The sequence below is a fragment of the Clupea harengus genome, unplaced genomic scaffold (assembly GCF_900700415.2).
Source record: "Clupea harengus unplaced genomic scaffold, Ch_v2.0.2, whole genome shotgun sequence".
Classification (NCBI taxonomy): domain Eukaryota; kingdom Metazoa; phylum Chordata; class Actinopteri; order Clupeiformes; family Clupeidae; genus Clupea; species Clupea harengus.
Genome location: NW_024880049.1, coordinates 4,987 through 20,548, shown reverse-complemented (window position 1 = coordinate 20,548; position 15,562 = coordinate 4,987). Strand labels below are relative to the sequence as shown.

Genomic DNA, 15,562 nt, shown 5'->3' with positions numbered 1-15,562 from the left:
TTAATTTCAGACCCTCTGTTGATCACAACTGCACCCAGTGTTGGGCATAAGCCAACATCGGCTACATCACCTGGTAAGAAATCATCTAATTTTAGACCCTCTGTTGACCACCACTGGACCCAGTGCTGGTTCTGTTCTGAAATCACCACATTCAGAGTCTGCTCAGAATTTAGTCGTCACTCCCAGAGTTACAAAGTTACAGTTCTCATAGTTACTGAGTTACAGCTGTCAGAGTTACTGATTCACCACTCTCAGAGTTACAGCTCTCACAGGTACACATCTCACAGGTACACATCTCATAGTCACTTAGTGACAGCTCTAACGGTTATTGAAGAATAGTCTACTCTCTTAGATAGTCATTCAGTTGTAGGGCTCCAAAGTGCTCTTCATCTGATATAAAGTCATTATGATGTTTATTTAATTTCAGACCCTCTGTTGATCACCACTGCACCCAGTGTTGGGTTTGTGCCAACATCTGCTACATCACCTGGTAAGAAATCACCTCATTCAAATTCTGCTCAGAATTGAGTCACAGCTCTCATAGTTACTTAGTGACAGTTATCAGAGGTACAGAGTTACAGCTGTCAGAGTTACTGAGTGACAACTGTCAGAGTTAATGAGTCACCACTCCCAGAGTTACAAAGTTACAGTTCTCATAGTTACTGAGTGACAGTTCTCATAGTTACTGAGTTACAGCTGTCAGAGTTACTTATTCACCACTCTCAGACTTACAGCTCTCACAGGTACACATCTCATAGTCACTTAGTGACAGCTTTAACTAGTATTGAAGAATAGTCTACTCTCTTAGATAGACATTCAATTATAGGGCTCCAAAGTGCTGCTCATCTCATGATGATATAAAGTCATTATGATGTTTATTTCATTTCAGACCCTCTGTTGATCACCACTGCAACCAATGTTGGGCATATGTCAACAACTGCTACATCACCTGGTAAGAAATCACCTCATTCAGAGTCTGCCTAGAATTGAGTCACAGCTCTAAGAGTTACTGAGTGACAGCTCTCAGACTTACAGGGTTACCTCTCACACAGGTACACCTCTCATAGTTACTGAGTGACAGCTCTCAGAGTTAGAGCTCACACAGGTATACCTCTCATAGTTACTGAGTGACAGCTCTAAAGATTATTGAATCACAACTCCTGAGATTACTTGACTCTTGCCCTGATCTGGTCCCAGTGCTGTTTTTGTCTGAGTTAGCTTCACTCTCTGAACTTACATTTTGAAACTAATTGAAATAAATTGTGTGGAAGAATAATCTACTCTTAGAAAGTCGTTTTTTTCATAGGGCTCCATAGTGCTGTTCATCTGATGATAATATAAAGTCATGATGACGTTTATTTAATTTCAGGCCCTCTGTTGAGCACCAATGCACCTAGTGCTGGGTCTGTGTCAACACCTGCTACATCACCTGGTAAGAAATCACCTCATTCAAAATCTGCTCGGAATTGAGTCACAGCTCTCAGAGTTACTGAGTCAACACTCCCAGAGTTAGAGTGTTACAGCTCTCTAAATTACTGAGTCACAACTCTCCGAGTTACAGCTCTCACAGGTACACCTCTCATAGTTACTTAGTGACAGCTCTAACAGTTATTGAAGAAGAGTCTACTCTCTTAGATAGTCATTCAGTTGTAGGGCTGCAAAGTGCTCTTCATCTGATGATAATATAAGGTCATTATGAAGTTTATTTAATTTCAGAACATCTGTTGTCAACCAATGCACCCAGTGTTGGTCATATGTCAACATCTGCTACATCACCTGGTAAGAAATCACCTCATTCAGAATCTGCCTAGAATTGAGTCACAGCTCTCAGAGTTACTGAGTGACAGCTCTCAGAGTTACTGAGTCACCACTGTCAGACTTACAAAGTTACCTCTCAAACAGGTACACCTCTCATAGTTACTGAGTGACAGCTCTCAGAGTTAGAGTTCACACAGGTACACCTCTCATAGTTACTGAGTGATAGCTCTCAGCGTTATAGCTCACACAGGTACACCTCTCATAGTTACTGAGTGATAGCTCTCAGAGTTAGAGCTCACACAGGTACACCTCTCACAGTTACTGAGTGAAAGCTCTAAAGATTATTGAATCACAACTCCTGAGATCACTTAACTCTTGCCCTGATGTGGTCCCAGTGCTGTTTTTGTCTGAGTTAGCTTCACTCTCTGAACTTAGATTTTGAAACTAATTGAAATAAATTGTGTGGAAGAATAGTCAACTCTTTTAGAAAGTCGTTTTGTCATAGGGCTCCATAGTGCCGTTCATCTGATTGATTATATGAAGTCATGATGCCGTTTATTTAATTTCAGGCCTCTGTTGAGCACCAATGCACCTTAGTGCTGGGTCTGTGTCAACACCTGCTACAATCACCTGGTAAGAAATCACCCTCATTCAGAGTCTGCCTAGAATTGAGTCGTCACTCCCAGAGTTTACTGAGTCACCACTCCAGAGTTACAGTGTTACAGCTCTCTGAATTACTGAGTCACAACTCTCCGAGTTACAGCTCTCACAGGTACACCTCTCATAGTTACGTAGTGACAGCTCTAACAGTTATTGAAGAAGAGTCTACTCTCTTAGATAGTCATTCAGTTGTAGGGCTGCAAAGTGCTCTTCATCTGATGATAATATAAAGTTATTATGATTTGTATTTAATTTCAGACCCTCTGTTGACAACCACTGGACCCAGTGTTGGTCATATGTCAACATCTGCTACATCACCTGGTAAGAAATCACCTCATTCAGAATCTGCCTAGAATTGAGTCGTCACTCCCAGAGTTACTGAGTTATAGATCTCCGAGTTACTGAGTTACAACTCTCCGAGTTACTGAGTTACAGCTGTCAGAGTTACTGAGTCACCAGTCTCAGAGTTACAGCTCTCACAGGTACACCTTTCATAGTTACTTAGTGACAACTCTAACAGTTATTGAAGAATAGTCTACTCTCTTAGATAGTCATTCAGTTTATAGGGCTCCATAGTGCTCTTCATCTGATGATAATATAAAGTCATAATGATCTTTTTTTTTTTATTTCAGACTCTCTGTTGATCACCACTGCACCCAGTGTTGAGCATATGTCAACATCTGCTACATCACCTGGTAAGAAATCACCTCAGTCATAGTCTGCCTAGAATTGAGTTACAGCTCTCAGAGTTACTGAGTCACACCTCTCAGACTAACAGAGTTACCTCTCAAACAGGTACACCTCTCATAGTTACTGAGTGACAGCTCTCAGAGTTTTGAGCTCACACAGGTATACCTCTCACAGTTACTGAGTGACAGCTCTAAAGATTATTGAATCACACTCCTGAGATCAACTTACTCTTGCCCTGATCTGGTCCCAGTGCTGTTTTTGTCTGAGTTAGCTTCACTTTCTAAACTTCGTTTTTGAAACTAATTAAAATAAATTGTGTGGAAGAATACTCTATTCTCTTAGATAGTCATTCAGTTTATAAGGCTCCAAAGTGCTCTTCATCTGAATGATAATATAAAGTCATTATAATGTTTATTTAATTCAGACCCTCTGTTGATCACAACTGCACCCAGTGTTGGCATAAGCCAACATCGCTACATCACCTGGTAAGAATCATCTAATTTTAGACCTCTGTTGACCCACCACTGGACCCAGTGCTGGTTCTGTTTCTGAAATCACCACATTCAGAGTCTGCTCAGAATTTAGTCGTCACTCCAGAGTTACAAAGTTACAGTTCTCATAGTTACTGAGTTACAGCTGTCAGAGTTACTGATTCACCACTCTCAGAGTTACAGCTCTCACAGGTACACATCTCACAGGTACACATCTCATAGTCACTTAGTGACAGCTCTAACGGTATTGAGAGATAGCTCTACTCTCTTAGATAGTCATTCAGTTGTAGGGCTCCAAAGTGCTCTTCATCTGATATATAAGTCATTATGATGTTTATTTAATTTCAGACCCTCTGTTTGATCACCACTGCACCAGTGTTGGGTTTGTGCCAACATCTGCTACATCACCTGGTAAGAAATCACTCATTCAAATTCTGCTCAGAATTGAGTCACAGCTCTCATAGTTACTTAGTGACAGTTATCAGAGGGTACAGAGTTACAGCTGTCAGAGTTACTTGAGTGACAACCTGTCAGAGTTAATGAGTCACCACTCCCAGAGTTACAAAGTTACAGTTCTCATAGTTACTGAGTGACATTTCATAGTTAGTGAGTTACAGCTGTCAGAGTTACTTATTCACCACTCTCAGACTTACAGCTCTCACAGGTACACATCTCATAGTCATTAGTGACAGCTTTAACTAGTATTGAAGAATAGTTCTACTCTCTTAGATAGTCATTCAGTTTAGGGCTCCAAAGTGCTCTTCATCTGATGATAATATAAAGTCATTATAATGTTTATTTAATTTCAGACCCTCTGTTGATCACAACTGCACCCAGTGTTGGCATAAGCCAACATCGCTACATCACCTGGTAAGATCATCTAATTTTAGACCCTCTGTTGACCACCACTGGACCCAGGTGCTGGTTCTGTTCTGAAATCACCACATTCAGAGTCTGCTCAGAATTTAGTCGTCACTCCCAGAGGTTAACAAAGTTACAGTTCTCATAGTTACTGAGTTACAGCTGTCAGAGTTACTGATTCACCACTCTCAGAGTTACAGCTCTCACAGGTACACATCTCACAGGTACACATCTCATAGTCACTTAGTGACAGCTCTAACGGTTATTGAAGAATAGTCTACTCTCTTAGATAGTCATTCAGTTGTAGGGCTCCAAAGTGCCTCTTCATCTGATATAAAGTCATTATGATGTTTATTTAATTTCAGACCCTCTGTTGATCACCACTGCACCCAGTGTTGGGTTTGTGCCAACATCTGCTACATCACCTGGTAAGAAATCACCTCATTCAAATTCTGCTCAGAATTGAGTCACAGCTCTCATAGTTACTTAGTGACAGTTATCAGAGGTACAGAGTTACAGCTGTCAGAGTTACTGAGTGACAACTGTCAGAGTTAATGAGTCACCACTCCCAGAGTTACAAAGTTACAGTTCTCATAGTTACTGAGTGACAGTTCTCATAGTTACTGAGTTACAGCTGTCAGAGTTACTTATTCACCACTCTCAGACTTACAGCTCTCACAGGTACACATCTCATAGTCACTTAGTGACAGCTTTAACTAGTATTGAAGAATAGTCTACTCTTTTAGATAGACATTCAATTATAGGGCTCCAAAGTGCTGCTCATCTCATGATGATATAAAGTAATTATGATGTTTATTTCATTGCAGACCCTCTGTTGATCACCACTGCAACCAATGTTGGGCATATGTCAACAACTGCTACATCACCTGGTAAGAAATCACCTCATTCAGAGTCTGCCTAGAATTGAGTCACAGCTCTAAGAGTTACTGAGTGACAGCTCTCAGACTTACAGGGTTACCTCTCACACAGGTACACCTCTCATAGTTACTGAGTGACAGCTCTCAGAGTTAGAGCTCACGCAGGTATACCTCTCATAGTTACTGAGTGACAGCTCTAAAGATTATTGAATCACAACTCCTGAGATCACTTGACTCTTGCCCTGATGTGGTCCCAGTGCTGTTTTTGTCTGAGTTAGCTTCACTCTCTGAACTTACATTTTGAAACTAATTGAAATAAATTGTGTGGAAGAATAATCTACTCTTTTAGAAAGTCGTTTTTTTTTCATAGGGCTCCATAGTGCTGTTCATCTGATGATAATATAAAGTCATGATGACGTTTATTTAATTTCAGGCCCTCTGTTGAGCACCAATGCACCTAGTGCTGGGTCTGTGTCAACACCTGCTACATCACCTGGTAAGAAATCACCTCATTCAAAATCTGCTCGGAATTGAGTCACAGCTCTCAGAGTTACTGAGTCAACACTCCCAGAGTTAGAGTGTTACAGCTCTCTAAATTACTGAGTCACAACTCTCCGAGTTACAGCTCTCACAGGTACACCTCTCATAGTTACTTAGTGACAGCTCTAACAGTTATTGAAGAAGAGTCTACTCTCTTAGATAGTCATTCAGTTGTAGGGCTGCAAAGTGCTCTTCATCTGATGATAATATAAGGTCATTATGAAGTTTATTTAATTTCAGAACATCTGTTGTCAACCAATGCACCAGTGTTGGTCATATGTCAACATCTGCTACATCACCTGGTAAGAAATCACCTCATTCAGAATCTGCCTAGAATTGAGTCACAGCTTCTCAGAGTTACTGAGTGACAGCTCTCAGAGTTACTGAGTCACCACTGTCAGACTTACAAAGTTACCTCTCAAACAGGTACACCTCTCATAGTTACTGAGTGACAGCTCTCAGAGTTAGAGTTCACACAGGTACACCTCTCATAGTTACTGAGTGATAGCTCTCAGAGTTATAGCTCACACAGGTACACCTCTCATAGTTACTGAGTGATAGCTCTCAGAGTTAGAGCTCACACAGGTACACCTCTCACAGTTACTGAGTGAAAGCTCTAAAGATTATTGAATCACAACTCCTGAGATCACTTAACTCTTGCCCTGATGTGGTCCCAGTGCTGTTTTTGTCTGAGTTAGCTTCACTCTCTGAACTTAGATTTTGAAACTAATTGAAATAAATTGTGTGGAAGAATAGTCAACTCTTTTAGAAAGTCGTTTTGTCATAGGGCTCCATAGTGCCGTTCATCTGATGATTATATGAAGTCATGATGCCGTTTATTTAATTTCAGGCCCTCTGTTGAGCACCAATGCACCTAGTGCTGGGTCTGTGTCAACACCTGCTACATCACCTGGTAAGAAATCACCTCATTCAGAGTCTGCCTAGAATTGAGTCGTCACTCCCAGAGTTACTGAGTCACCACTCCCAGAGTTACAGTGTTACAGCTCTCTGAATTACTGAGTCACAACTCTCCGAGTTACAGCTCTCACAGGTACACCTCTCATAGTTACGTAGTGACAGCTCTAACAGTTATTGAAGAAGAGTCTACTCTCTTAGATAGTCATTTCAGTTGTAGGGCTGCAAAGTGCTCTTCATCTGATGATAATATAAAGTTATTATGATTTGTATTTAATTTCAGACCCTCTGTTGACAACCACTGGACCCAGTGTTGGTCATATGTCAACATCTGCTACATCACCTGGTAAGAAATCACCTCATTCAGAATCTGCCTAGAATTGAGTCGTCACTCCCAGAGTTACTGAGTTATAGATCTCCGAGTTACTGAGTTACAACTCTCCGAGTTACTGAGTTACAGCTGTCAGAGTTACTGAGTCACCAGTCTCAGAGTTACAGCTCTCACAGGTACACCTCTCATAGTTACTTAGTGACAACTCTAACAGTTATTGAAGAATAGTCTACTCTCTTAGATAGTCATTCAGTTATAGGGCTCCATAGTGCTCTTCATCTGATGATAATATAAAGTCATAATGATGTTTTTTTTTTTATTTCAGACTCTCTGTTGATCACCACTGCACCCAGTGTTGAGCATATGTCAACATCTGCTACATCACCTGGTAAGAAATCACCTCAGTCATAGTCTGCCTAGAATTGAGTTACAGCTCTCAGAGTTACTGAGTCACACCTCTCAGACTAACAGAGTTACCTCTCAAACAGGTACACCTCTCATAGTTACTGAGTGACAGCTCTCAGAGTTTGAGCTCACACAGGTATACCTCTCACAGTTACTGAGTGACAGCTCTAAAGATTATTGAATCACAACTCCTGAGATCACTTGACTCTTGCCCTGATCTGGTCCCAATGCTGTTTTTGTCTGAGTTAGCTTCACTTTCTAAACTTCGTTTTTGAAACTAATTAAAATAATTGAGTGGAAGAATACTCTATTCTCTTAGATAGTCATTCAGTTATAAGGCTCCAAAGTGCTCTTCATCTGATGATAATATAAAGTCATTATAATGTTTATTTAATTTCAGACCCTCTGTTGATCACAACTGCACCCAGTGTTGGGCATAAGCCAACATCGGCTACATCACCTGGTAAGAAATCATCTAATTTTAGACCCTCTGTTGACCACCACTGGACCCAGTGCTGGTTCTGTTCTGAAATCACCACATTCAGAGTCTGCTCAGAATTTAGTCGTCACTCCCAGAGTTACAAAGTTACAGTTCTCATAGTTACTGAGTTACAGCTGTCAGAGTTACTGATTCACCACTCTCAGAGTTACAGCTCTCACAGGTACACATCTCACAGGTACACATCTCATAGTCACTTAGTGACAGCTCTAACGGTTATTGAAGAATAGTCTACTCTCTTAGATAGTCATTCAGTTGTAGGGCTCCAAAGTGCTCTTCATCTGATATAAAGTCATTATGATGTTTATTTAATTTCAGACCCTCTGTTGATCACCACTGCACCCAGTGTTGGGTTTGTGCCAACATCTGCTACATCACCTGGTAAGAAATCACCTCATTCAAATTCTGCTCAGAATTGAGTCACAGCTCTCATAGTTACTTAGTGACAGTTATCAGAGGTACAGAGTTACAGCTGTCAGAGTTACTGAGTGACAACTGTCAGAGTTAATGAGTCACCACTCCCAGAGTTACAAAGTTACAGTTCTCATAGTTACTGAGTGACAGTTCTCATAGTTACTGAGTTACAGCTGTCAGAGTTACTTATTCACCACTCTCAGACTTACAGCTCTCACAGGTACACATCTCATAGTCACTTAGTGACAGCTTTAACTAGTATTGAAGAATAGTCTACTCTCTTAGATAGACATTCAATTATAGGGCTCCAAAGTGCTGCTCATCTCATGATGATATAAAGTCATTATGATGTTTATTTCATTGCAGACCCTCTGTTGATCACCACTGCAACCAATGTTGGGCATATGTCAACAACTGCTACATCACCTGGTAAGAAATCACCTCATTCAGAGTCTGCCTAGAATTGAGTCACAGCTCTAAGAGTTACTGAGTGACAGCTCTCAGACTTACAGGGTTACCTCTCACACAGGTACACCTCTCATAGTTACTGAGTGACAGCTCTCAGAGTTAGAGCTCACGCAGGTATACCTCTCATAGTTACTGAGTGACAGCTCTAAAGATTATTGAATCACAACTCCTGAGATCACTTGACTCTTGCCCTGATGTGGTCCCAGTGCTGTTTTTGTCTGAGTTAGCTTCACTCTCTGAACTTACATTTTGAAACTAATTGAAATAAATTGTGTGGAAGAATAATCTACTCTTTTAGAAAGTCGTTTTTTTCATAGGGCTCCATAGTGCTGTTCATCTGATGATAATATAAAGTCATGATGACGTTTATTTAATTTCAGGCCCTCTGTTGAGCACCAATGCACCTAGTGCTGGGTCTGTGTCAACACCTGCTACATCACCTGGTAAGAAATCACCTCATTCAAAATCTGCTCGGAATTGAGTCACAGCTCTCAGAGTTACTGAGTCAACACTCCCAGAGTTAGAGTGTTACAGCTCTCTAAATTACTGAGTCACAACTCTCCGAGTTACAGCTCTCACAGGTACACCTCTCATAGTTACTTAGTGACAGCTCTAACAGTTATTGAAGAAGAGTCTACTCTCTTAGATAGTCATTCAGTTGTAGGGCTGCAAAGTGCTCTTCATCTGATGATAATATAAGGTCATTATGAAGTTTATTTAATTTCAGAACATCTGTTGTCAACCAATGCACCCAGTGTTGGTCATATGTCAACATCTGCTACATCACCTGGTAAGAAATCACCTCATTCAGAATCTGCCTAGAATTGAGTCACAGCTCTCAGAGTTACTGAGTGACAGCTCTCAGAGTTACTGAGTCACCACTGTCAGACTTACAAAGTTACCTCTCAAACAGGTACACCTCTCATAGTTACTGAGTGACAGCTCTCAGAGTTAGAGTTCACACAGGTACACCTCTCATAGTTACTGAGTGATAGCTCTCAGAGTTATAGCTCACACAGGTACACCTCTCATAGTTACTGAGTGATAGCTCTCAGAGTTAGAGCTCACACAGGTACACCTCTCACAGTTACTGAGTGAAAGCTCTAAAGATTATTGAATCACAACTCCTGAGATCACTTAACTCTTGCCCTGATGTGGTCCCAGTGCTGTTTTTGTCTGAGTTAGCTTCACTCTCTGAACTTAGATTTTGAAACTAATTGAAATAAATTGTGTGGAAGAATAGTCAACTCTTTTAGAAAGTCGTTTTGTCATAGGGCTCCATAGTGCCGTTCATCTGATGATTATATGAAGTCATGATGCCGTTTATTTAATTTCAGGCCCTCTGTTGAGCACCAATGCACCTAGTGCTGGGTCTGTGTCAACACCTGCTACATCACCTGGTAAGAAATCACCTCATTCAGAGTCTGCCTAGAATTGAGTCGTCACTCCCAGAGTTACTGAGTCACCACTCCCAGAGTTACAGTGTTACAGCTCTCTGAATTACTGAGTCACAACTCTCCGAGTTACAGCTCTCACAGGTACACCTCTCATAGTTACGTAGTGACAGCTCTAACAGTTATTGAAGAAGAGTCTACTCTCGTAGATAGTCATTCAGTTGTAGGGCTGCAAAGTGCTCTTCATCTGATGATAATATAAAGTTATTATGATTTGTATTTAATTTCAGACCCTCTGTTGACAACCACTGGACCCAGTGTTGGTCATATGTCAACATCTGCTACATCACCTGGTAAGAAATCACCTCATTCAGAATCTGCCTAGAATTGAGTCGTCACTCCCAGAGTTACTGAGTTATAGATCTCCGAGTTACTGAGTTACAACTCTCCGAGTTACTGAGTTACAGCTGTCAGAGTTACTGAGTCACCAGTCTCAGAGTTACAGCTCTCACAGGTACACCTTTCATAGTTACTTAGTGACAACTCTAACAGTTATTGAAGAATAGTCTACTCTCTTAGATAGTCATTCAGTTATAGGGCTCCATAGTGCTCTTCATCTGATGATAATATAAAGTCATAATGATGTTTTTTTTTTTATTTCAGACTCTCTGTTGATCACCACTGCACCCAGTGTTGAGCATATGTCAACATCTGCTACATCACCTGGTAAGAAATCACCTCAGTCATAGTCTGCCTAGAATTGAGTTACAGCTCTCAGAGTTACTGAGTCACACCTCTCAGACTAACAGAGTTACCTCTCAAACAGGTACACCTCTCATAGTTACTGAGTGACAGCTCTCAGAGTTTGAGCTCACACAGGTATACCTCTCACAGTTACTGAGTGACAGCTCTAAAGATTATTGAATCACAACTCCTGAGATCACTTGACTCTTGCCCTGATCTGGTCCCAGTGCTGTTTTTGTCTGAGTTAGCTTCACTTTCTAAACTTCGTTTTTGAAACTAATTAAAATAATTGTGTGGAAGAATACTCTATTCTCTTAGATAGTCATTCAGTTATAAGGCTCCAAAGTGCTCTTCATCTGATGATAATATAAAGTCATTATAATGTTTATTTAATTTCAGACCCTCTGTTGATCACAACTGCACCCAGTGTTGGGCATAAGCCAACATCGGCTACATCACCTGGTAAGAAATCATCTAATTTTAGACCCTCTGTTGACCACCACTGGACCCAGTGCTGGTTCTGTTCTGAAATCACCACATTCAGAGTCTGCTCAGAATTTAGTCGTCACTCCCAGAGTTACAAAGTTACAGTTCTCATAGTTACTGAGTTACAGCTGTCAGAGTTACTGATTCACCACTCTCAGAGTTACAGCTCTCACAGGTACACATCTCACAGGTACACATCTCATAGTCACTTAGTGACAGCTCTAACGGTTATTGAAGAATAGTCTACTCTCTTAGATAGTCATTCAGTTGTAGGGCTCCAAAGTGCTCTTCATCTGATATAAAGTCATTATGATGTTTATTTAATTTCAGACCCTCTGTTGATCACCACTGCACCCAGTGTTGGGTTTGTGCCAACATCTGCTACATCACCTGGTAAGAAATCACCTCATTCAAATTCTGCTCAGAATTGAGTCACAGCTCTCATAGTTACTTAGTGACAGTTATCAGAGGTACAGAGTTACAGCTGTCAGAGTTACTGAGTGACAACTGTCAGAGTTAATGAGTCACCACTCCCAGAGTTACAAAGTTACAGTTCTCATAGTTACTGAGTGACAGTTCTCATAGTTACTGAGTTACAGCTGTCAGAGTTACTTATTCACCACTCTCAGACTTACAGCTCTCACAGGTACACATCTCATAGTCACTTAGTGACAGCTTTAACTAGTATTGAAGAATAGTCTACTCTCTTAGATAGACATTCAATTATAGGGCTCCAAAGTGCTGCTCATCTCATGATGATATAAAGTCATTATGATGTTTATTTCATTTCAGACCCTCTGTTGATCACCACTGCAACCAATGTTGGGCATATGTCAACAACTGCTACATCACCTGGTAAGAAATCACCTCATTCAGAGTCTGCCTAGAATTGAGTCACAGCTCTAAGAGTTACTGAGTGACAGCTCTCAGACTTACAGGGTTACCTCTCACACAGGTACACCTCTCATAGTTACTGAGTGACAGCTCTCAGAGTTAGAGCTCACGCAGGTATACCTCTCATAGTTACTGAGTGACAGCTCTAAAGATTATTGAATCACAACTCCTGAGATCACTTAACTCTTGCCCTGATCTGGTCCCAGTGCTGTTTTTGTCTGAGTTAGCTTCACTCTCTGAACTTACATTTTGAAACTAATTGAAATAAATTGTGTGGAAGAATAATCTACTCTTTTAGAAAGTCGTTTTTTTCATAGGGCTCCATAGTGCTGTTCATCTGATGATAATATAAAGTCATGATGACGTTTATTTAATTTCAGGCCCTCTGTTGAGCACCAATGCACCTAGTGCTGGGTCTGTGTCAACACCTGCTACATCACCTGGTAAGAAATCACCTCATTCAAAATCTGCTCGGAATTGAGTCACAGCTCTCAGAGTTACTGAGTCAACACTCCCAGAGTTAGAGTGTTACAGCTCTCTAAATTACTGAGTCACAACTCTCCGAGTTACAGCTCTCACAGGTACACCTCTCATATTTACTTAGTGACAGCTCTAACAATTATTGAAGAAGAGTCTACTCTCTTAGATAGTCATTCAGTTACAGGGCTGCAAAGTGCTCTTCATCTGATGATAATATAAGGTCATTATGAAGTTTATTTAATTTCAGAACCTCTGTTGTCAACCAATGCACCCAGTGTTGGTCATATGTCAACATCTGCTACATCACCTGGTAAGAAATCAACTCATTCAGAATCTGCCTAGAATTGAGTCACAGCTGATGGAATCGCTGTAAGCACGCTTAAGTTTGAAGAAGGGACCGAAGAGTTGAGGTCAGGTTTCTGTAGTTTATTTCCAGCGTGGAGACCCCCTCTCAGCTTGGTGCTCAGAGCAAGGCCTACCTGATAGCAGAATGTGTAGGCATTTATACATTTCAGTCAGGTAGAATACAATAGGAGAGGGGATGACCACACCCTTTAGGTGAGAGGAAGGGGGAGACAGTGGGGTGAGGGGTTCACCTATGGGGGGAGGGGGTGATACCATGACACAAAAGGGTCTTAGCAGGAAGGAGCCTATCTGGGGGGGGGGAAGGGTTCACAAGCCACTTGCTCAGGTCTCAGTGAAACAGACAGAGTACACATCCAAAATGAGTTGCAGATACAACATAAGGAGTTAATGTCTTACAACAACAGAATAGCAATATTTCCAGTTCCATCAGTCCCCTATATGAGCATTTATATGCTCACACAATAACCACCATGCAACAGCCAATCAGAGCAGGAAACATCAATATATGTTAAAGATACAAATGATACAGAACAACAGTAGAATAGCTATTTTGCAGTTCCATCAGTCCCCTATATGAGCATTTCTATGCTCACACAAGAACCACCATGCAACAACAAATCAGGCCAGGAAAACATCAATATGCGGTTCCATCAGTCCCCTATATGAGCATTTCTATGCTCACACAAGAATTATCATGTAAGCACCCAGAACCCATATGCAGAGTCCTTCTGCCATGTATGTGAGTATTCTGGGTGGGTAGTCTCTACCATGACAAGAAGTGCTGAATCAGGAACACCAAGCATGTGGATGGCCGGTTGAAGAGTACAGGTGTCCATTGTGGTCATAGGGTTGTCAATAGTCCTTTAGTTTAGGGTGAGTGTGTGTATCTCTGGGGAAAGGTGGACAGTCCATCACCTCAGCCTGAGCCCACCGCTCCAGGAGGCCAAAAAACCCTAGGACACACAGAGACAGGGAGGTGTTAGATGCGGTGTGTTGGTGGCAGCTGATGCGGTTTCCCCTCACTCCCGTTGGTCAGGGGAGGGGTAATCTTCTCCTCTGAATGGACGTGAAGTGTTGGGTGATCTCAGGGTCTGAATTCTTGGCTGCGGGTACTTATCAAATCTCACATGAGAAACCAACAACAGTATGAGGGGGAGAACATTCAAGCATTAAAGCATTTGACTGAGAGAGGGGGAGGGGGGGTGTTTGGTAACAGGAATGTGCGAGAGTACTTGACAACAATCAAGGCACACGGCTTGGGCAAACTTACAGGGATAAGGGTGGAACAAGCAAAGACAAAAGGCACAACTTCGACAAAATAACATAAAATTGTGTAAGCACTAAAGGAACAAACTTCAACAAAATAAAAGGTTAACATACAATAGTGTAAGCACTGTCAGTAGATAAGTCACAAAGAGCCTTCAACTCCCCCTATATGATAGCTTGGATGCTATCACCATTGAAAAGTATATACAGGGTAAAGCAAGGCATTGTCAGACTTAAATCATACCAGACAATAAACAAAACAAAGTCAGTGGTCAAAAGTATGTCCTGGTATATTCTCACTCAGTCGGTGAGTGGAATTGAGTCGTGTTAAGTCCATTCATACAATGGCTGCCCAGCCAATACACACATACACGCACTCGTTCGCTCAGGACACGCGTTGACTGACTCGAGGGGAAACAAAGACAAGATAAATTATTTAGGTTACACACGTATGCAACACACAACACAAAGAGTTAAGAGATGTCTGCCTCCTCACTATTCAATGGTGTGATTTGACTATCAGACAGTGGCCGGTCACTTGAACAACGAGCATGGGGATGCTTTTTATTTAAAAGGGGCTTCCCAACCTATCGTGGGCCCAGCTAATGTGAATCATTTCTTTTACGTTTCTCCGAAAAGGCATCTTATTTCCATGTACTCTAAACATATACACCCAGGACGAAGACTTTGTTCCATTAACATGCTTACAATTACTCGTAATTGTAACACAACATACAATGATCTTATCTCAGAGTAATAAATCATGTAGGCCCATCTTATAAGTCTTCACTCCTGCTAACTGGCTAAAGTTTGATCATTTCAGCCATGGGCCAGATAGTGCTGTTTAAGCATGCGCAGTCGCTACTGATAGTCAAAGTTGCCTATTTAAGAACACAGGACAACACAGATCGACGCACATAGGCTTACACAATGAACATAAAACATGGAACAGACAAACACATAGCACGCCGAAACAAACCTCAGAAACTGACTCTTCCTGGTCCCTTTAATGAACAATAAAG

At 41.3% G+C, this 15,562-nt stretch overlaps 4 long non-coding RNA genes across 4 annotated transcripts; all 4 read left to right on the top strand.

Annotated features, from left to right (window-relative positions):
- Positions 1–902: 902 nt before the first annotated feature.
- LOC122131172 lies at positions 903–2,874 on the top strand. Its single transcript, XR_006152032.1, has 3 exons — positions 903–952; positions 1,370–1,432; positions 2,677–2,874. It is a non-coding gene; the product is annotated as an uncharacterized LOC122131172 (long non-coding RNA).
- A 3,268-nt stretch (positions 2,875–6,142) lies between these two features.
- Positions 6,143–7,283, top strand: LOC122131171. The gene is made up of 3 exons (XR_006152031.1): positions 6,143–6,180; positions 6,729–6,791; positions 7,077–7,283. It is a non-coding gene; the product is annotated as an uncharacterized LOC122131171 (long non-coding RNA).
- A 1,085-nt stretch (positions 7,284–8,368) lies between these two features.
- On the top strand, positions 8,369–9,353 carry LOC122131170. The gene is made up of 3 exons (XR_006152030.1): positions 8,369–8,409; positions 8,809–8,871; positions 9,291–9,353. It is a non-coding gene; the product is annotated as an uncharacterized LOC122131170 (long non-coding RNA).
- A 283-nt stretch (positions 9,354–9,636) lies between these two features.
- On the top strand, positions 9,637–10,796 carry LOC122131169. The gene is made up of 3 exons (XR_006152029.1): positions 9,637–9,700; positions 10,248–10,310; positions 10,595–10,796. It is a non-coding gene; the product is annotated as an uncharacterized LOC122131169 (long non-coding RNA).
- Positions 10,797–15,562: the final 4,766 nt, after the last annotated feature.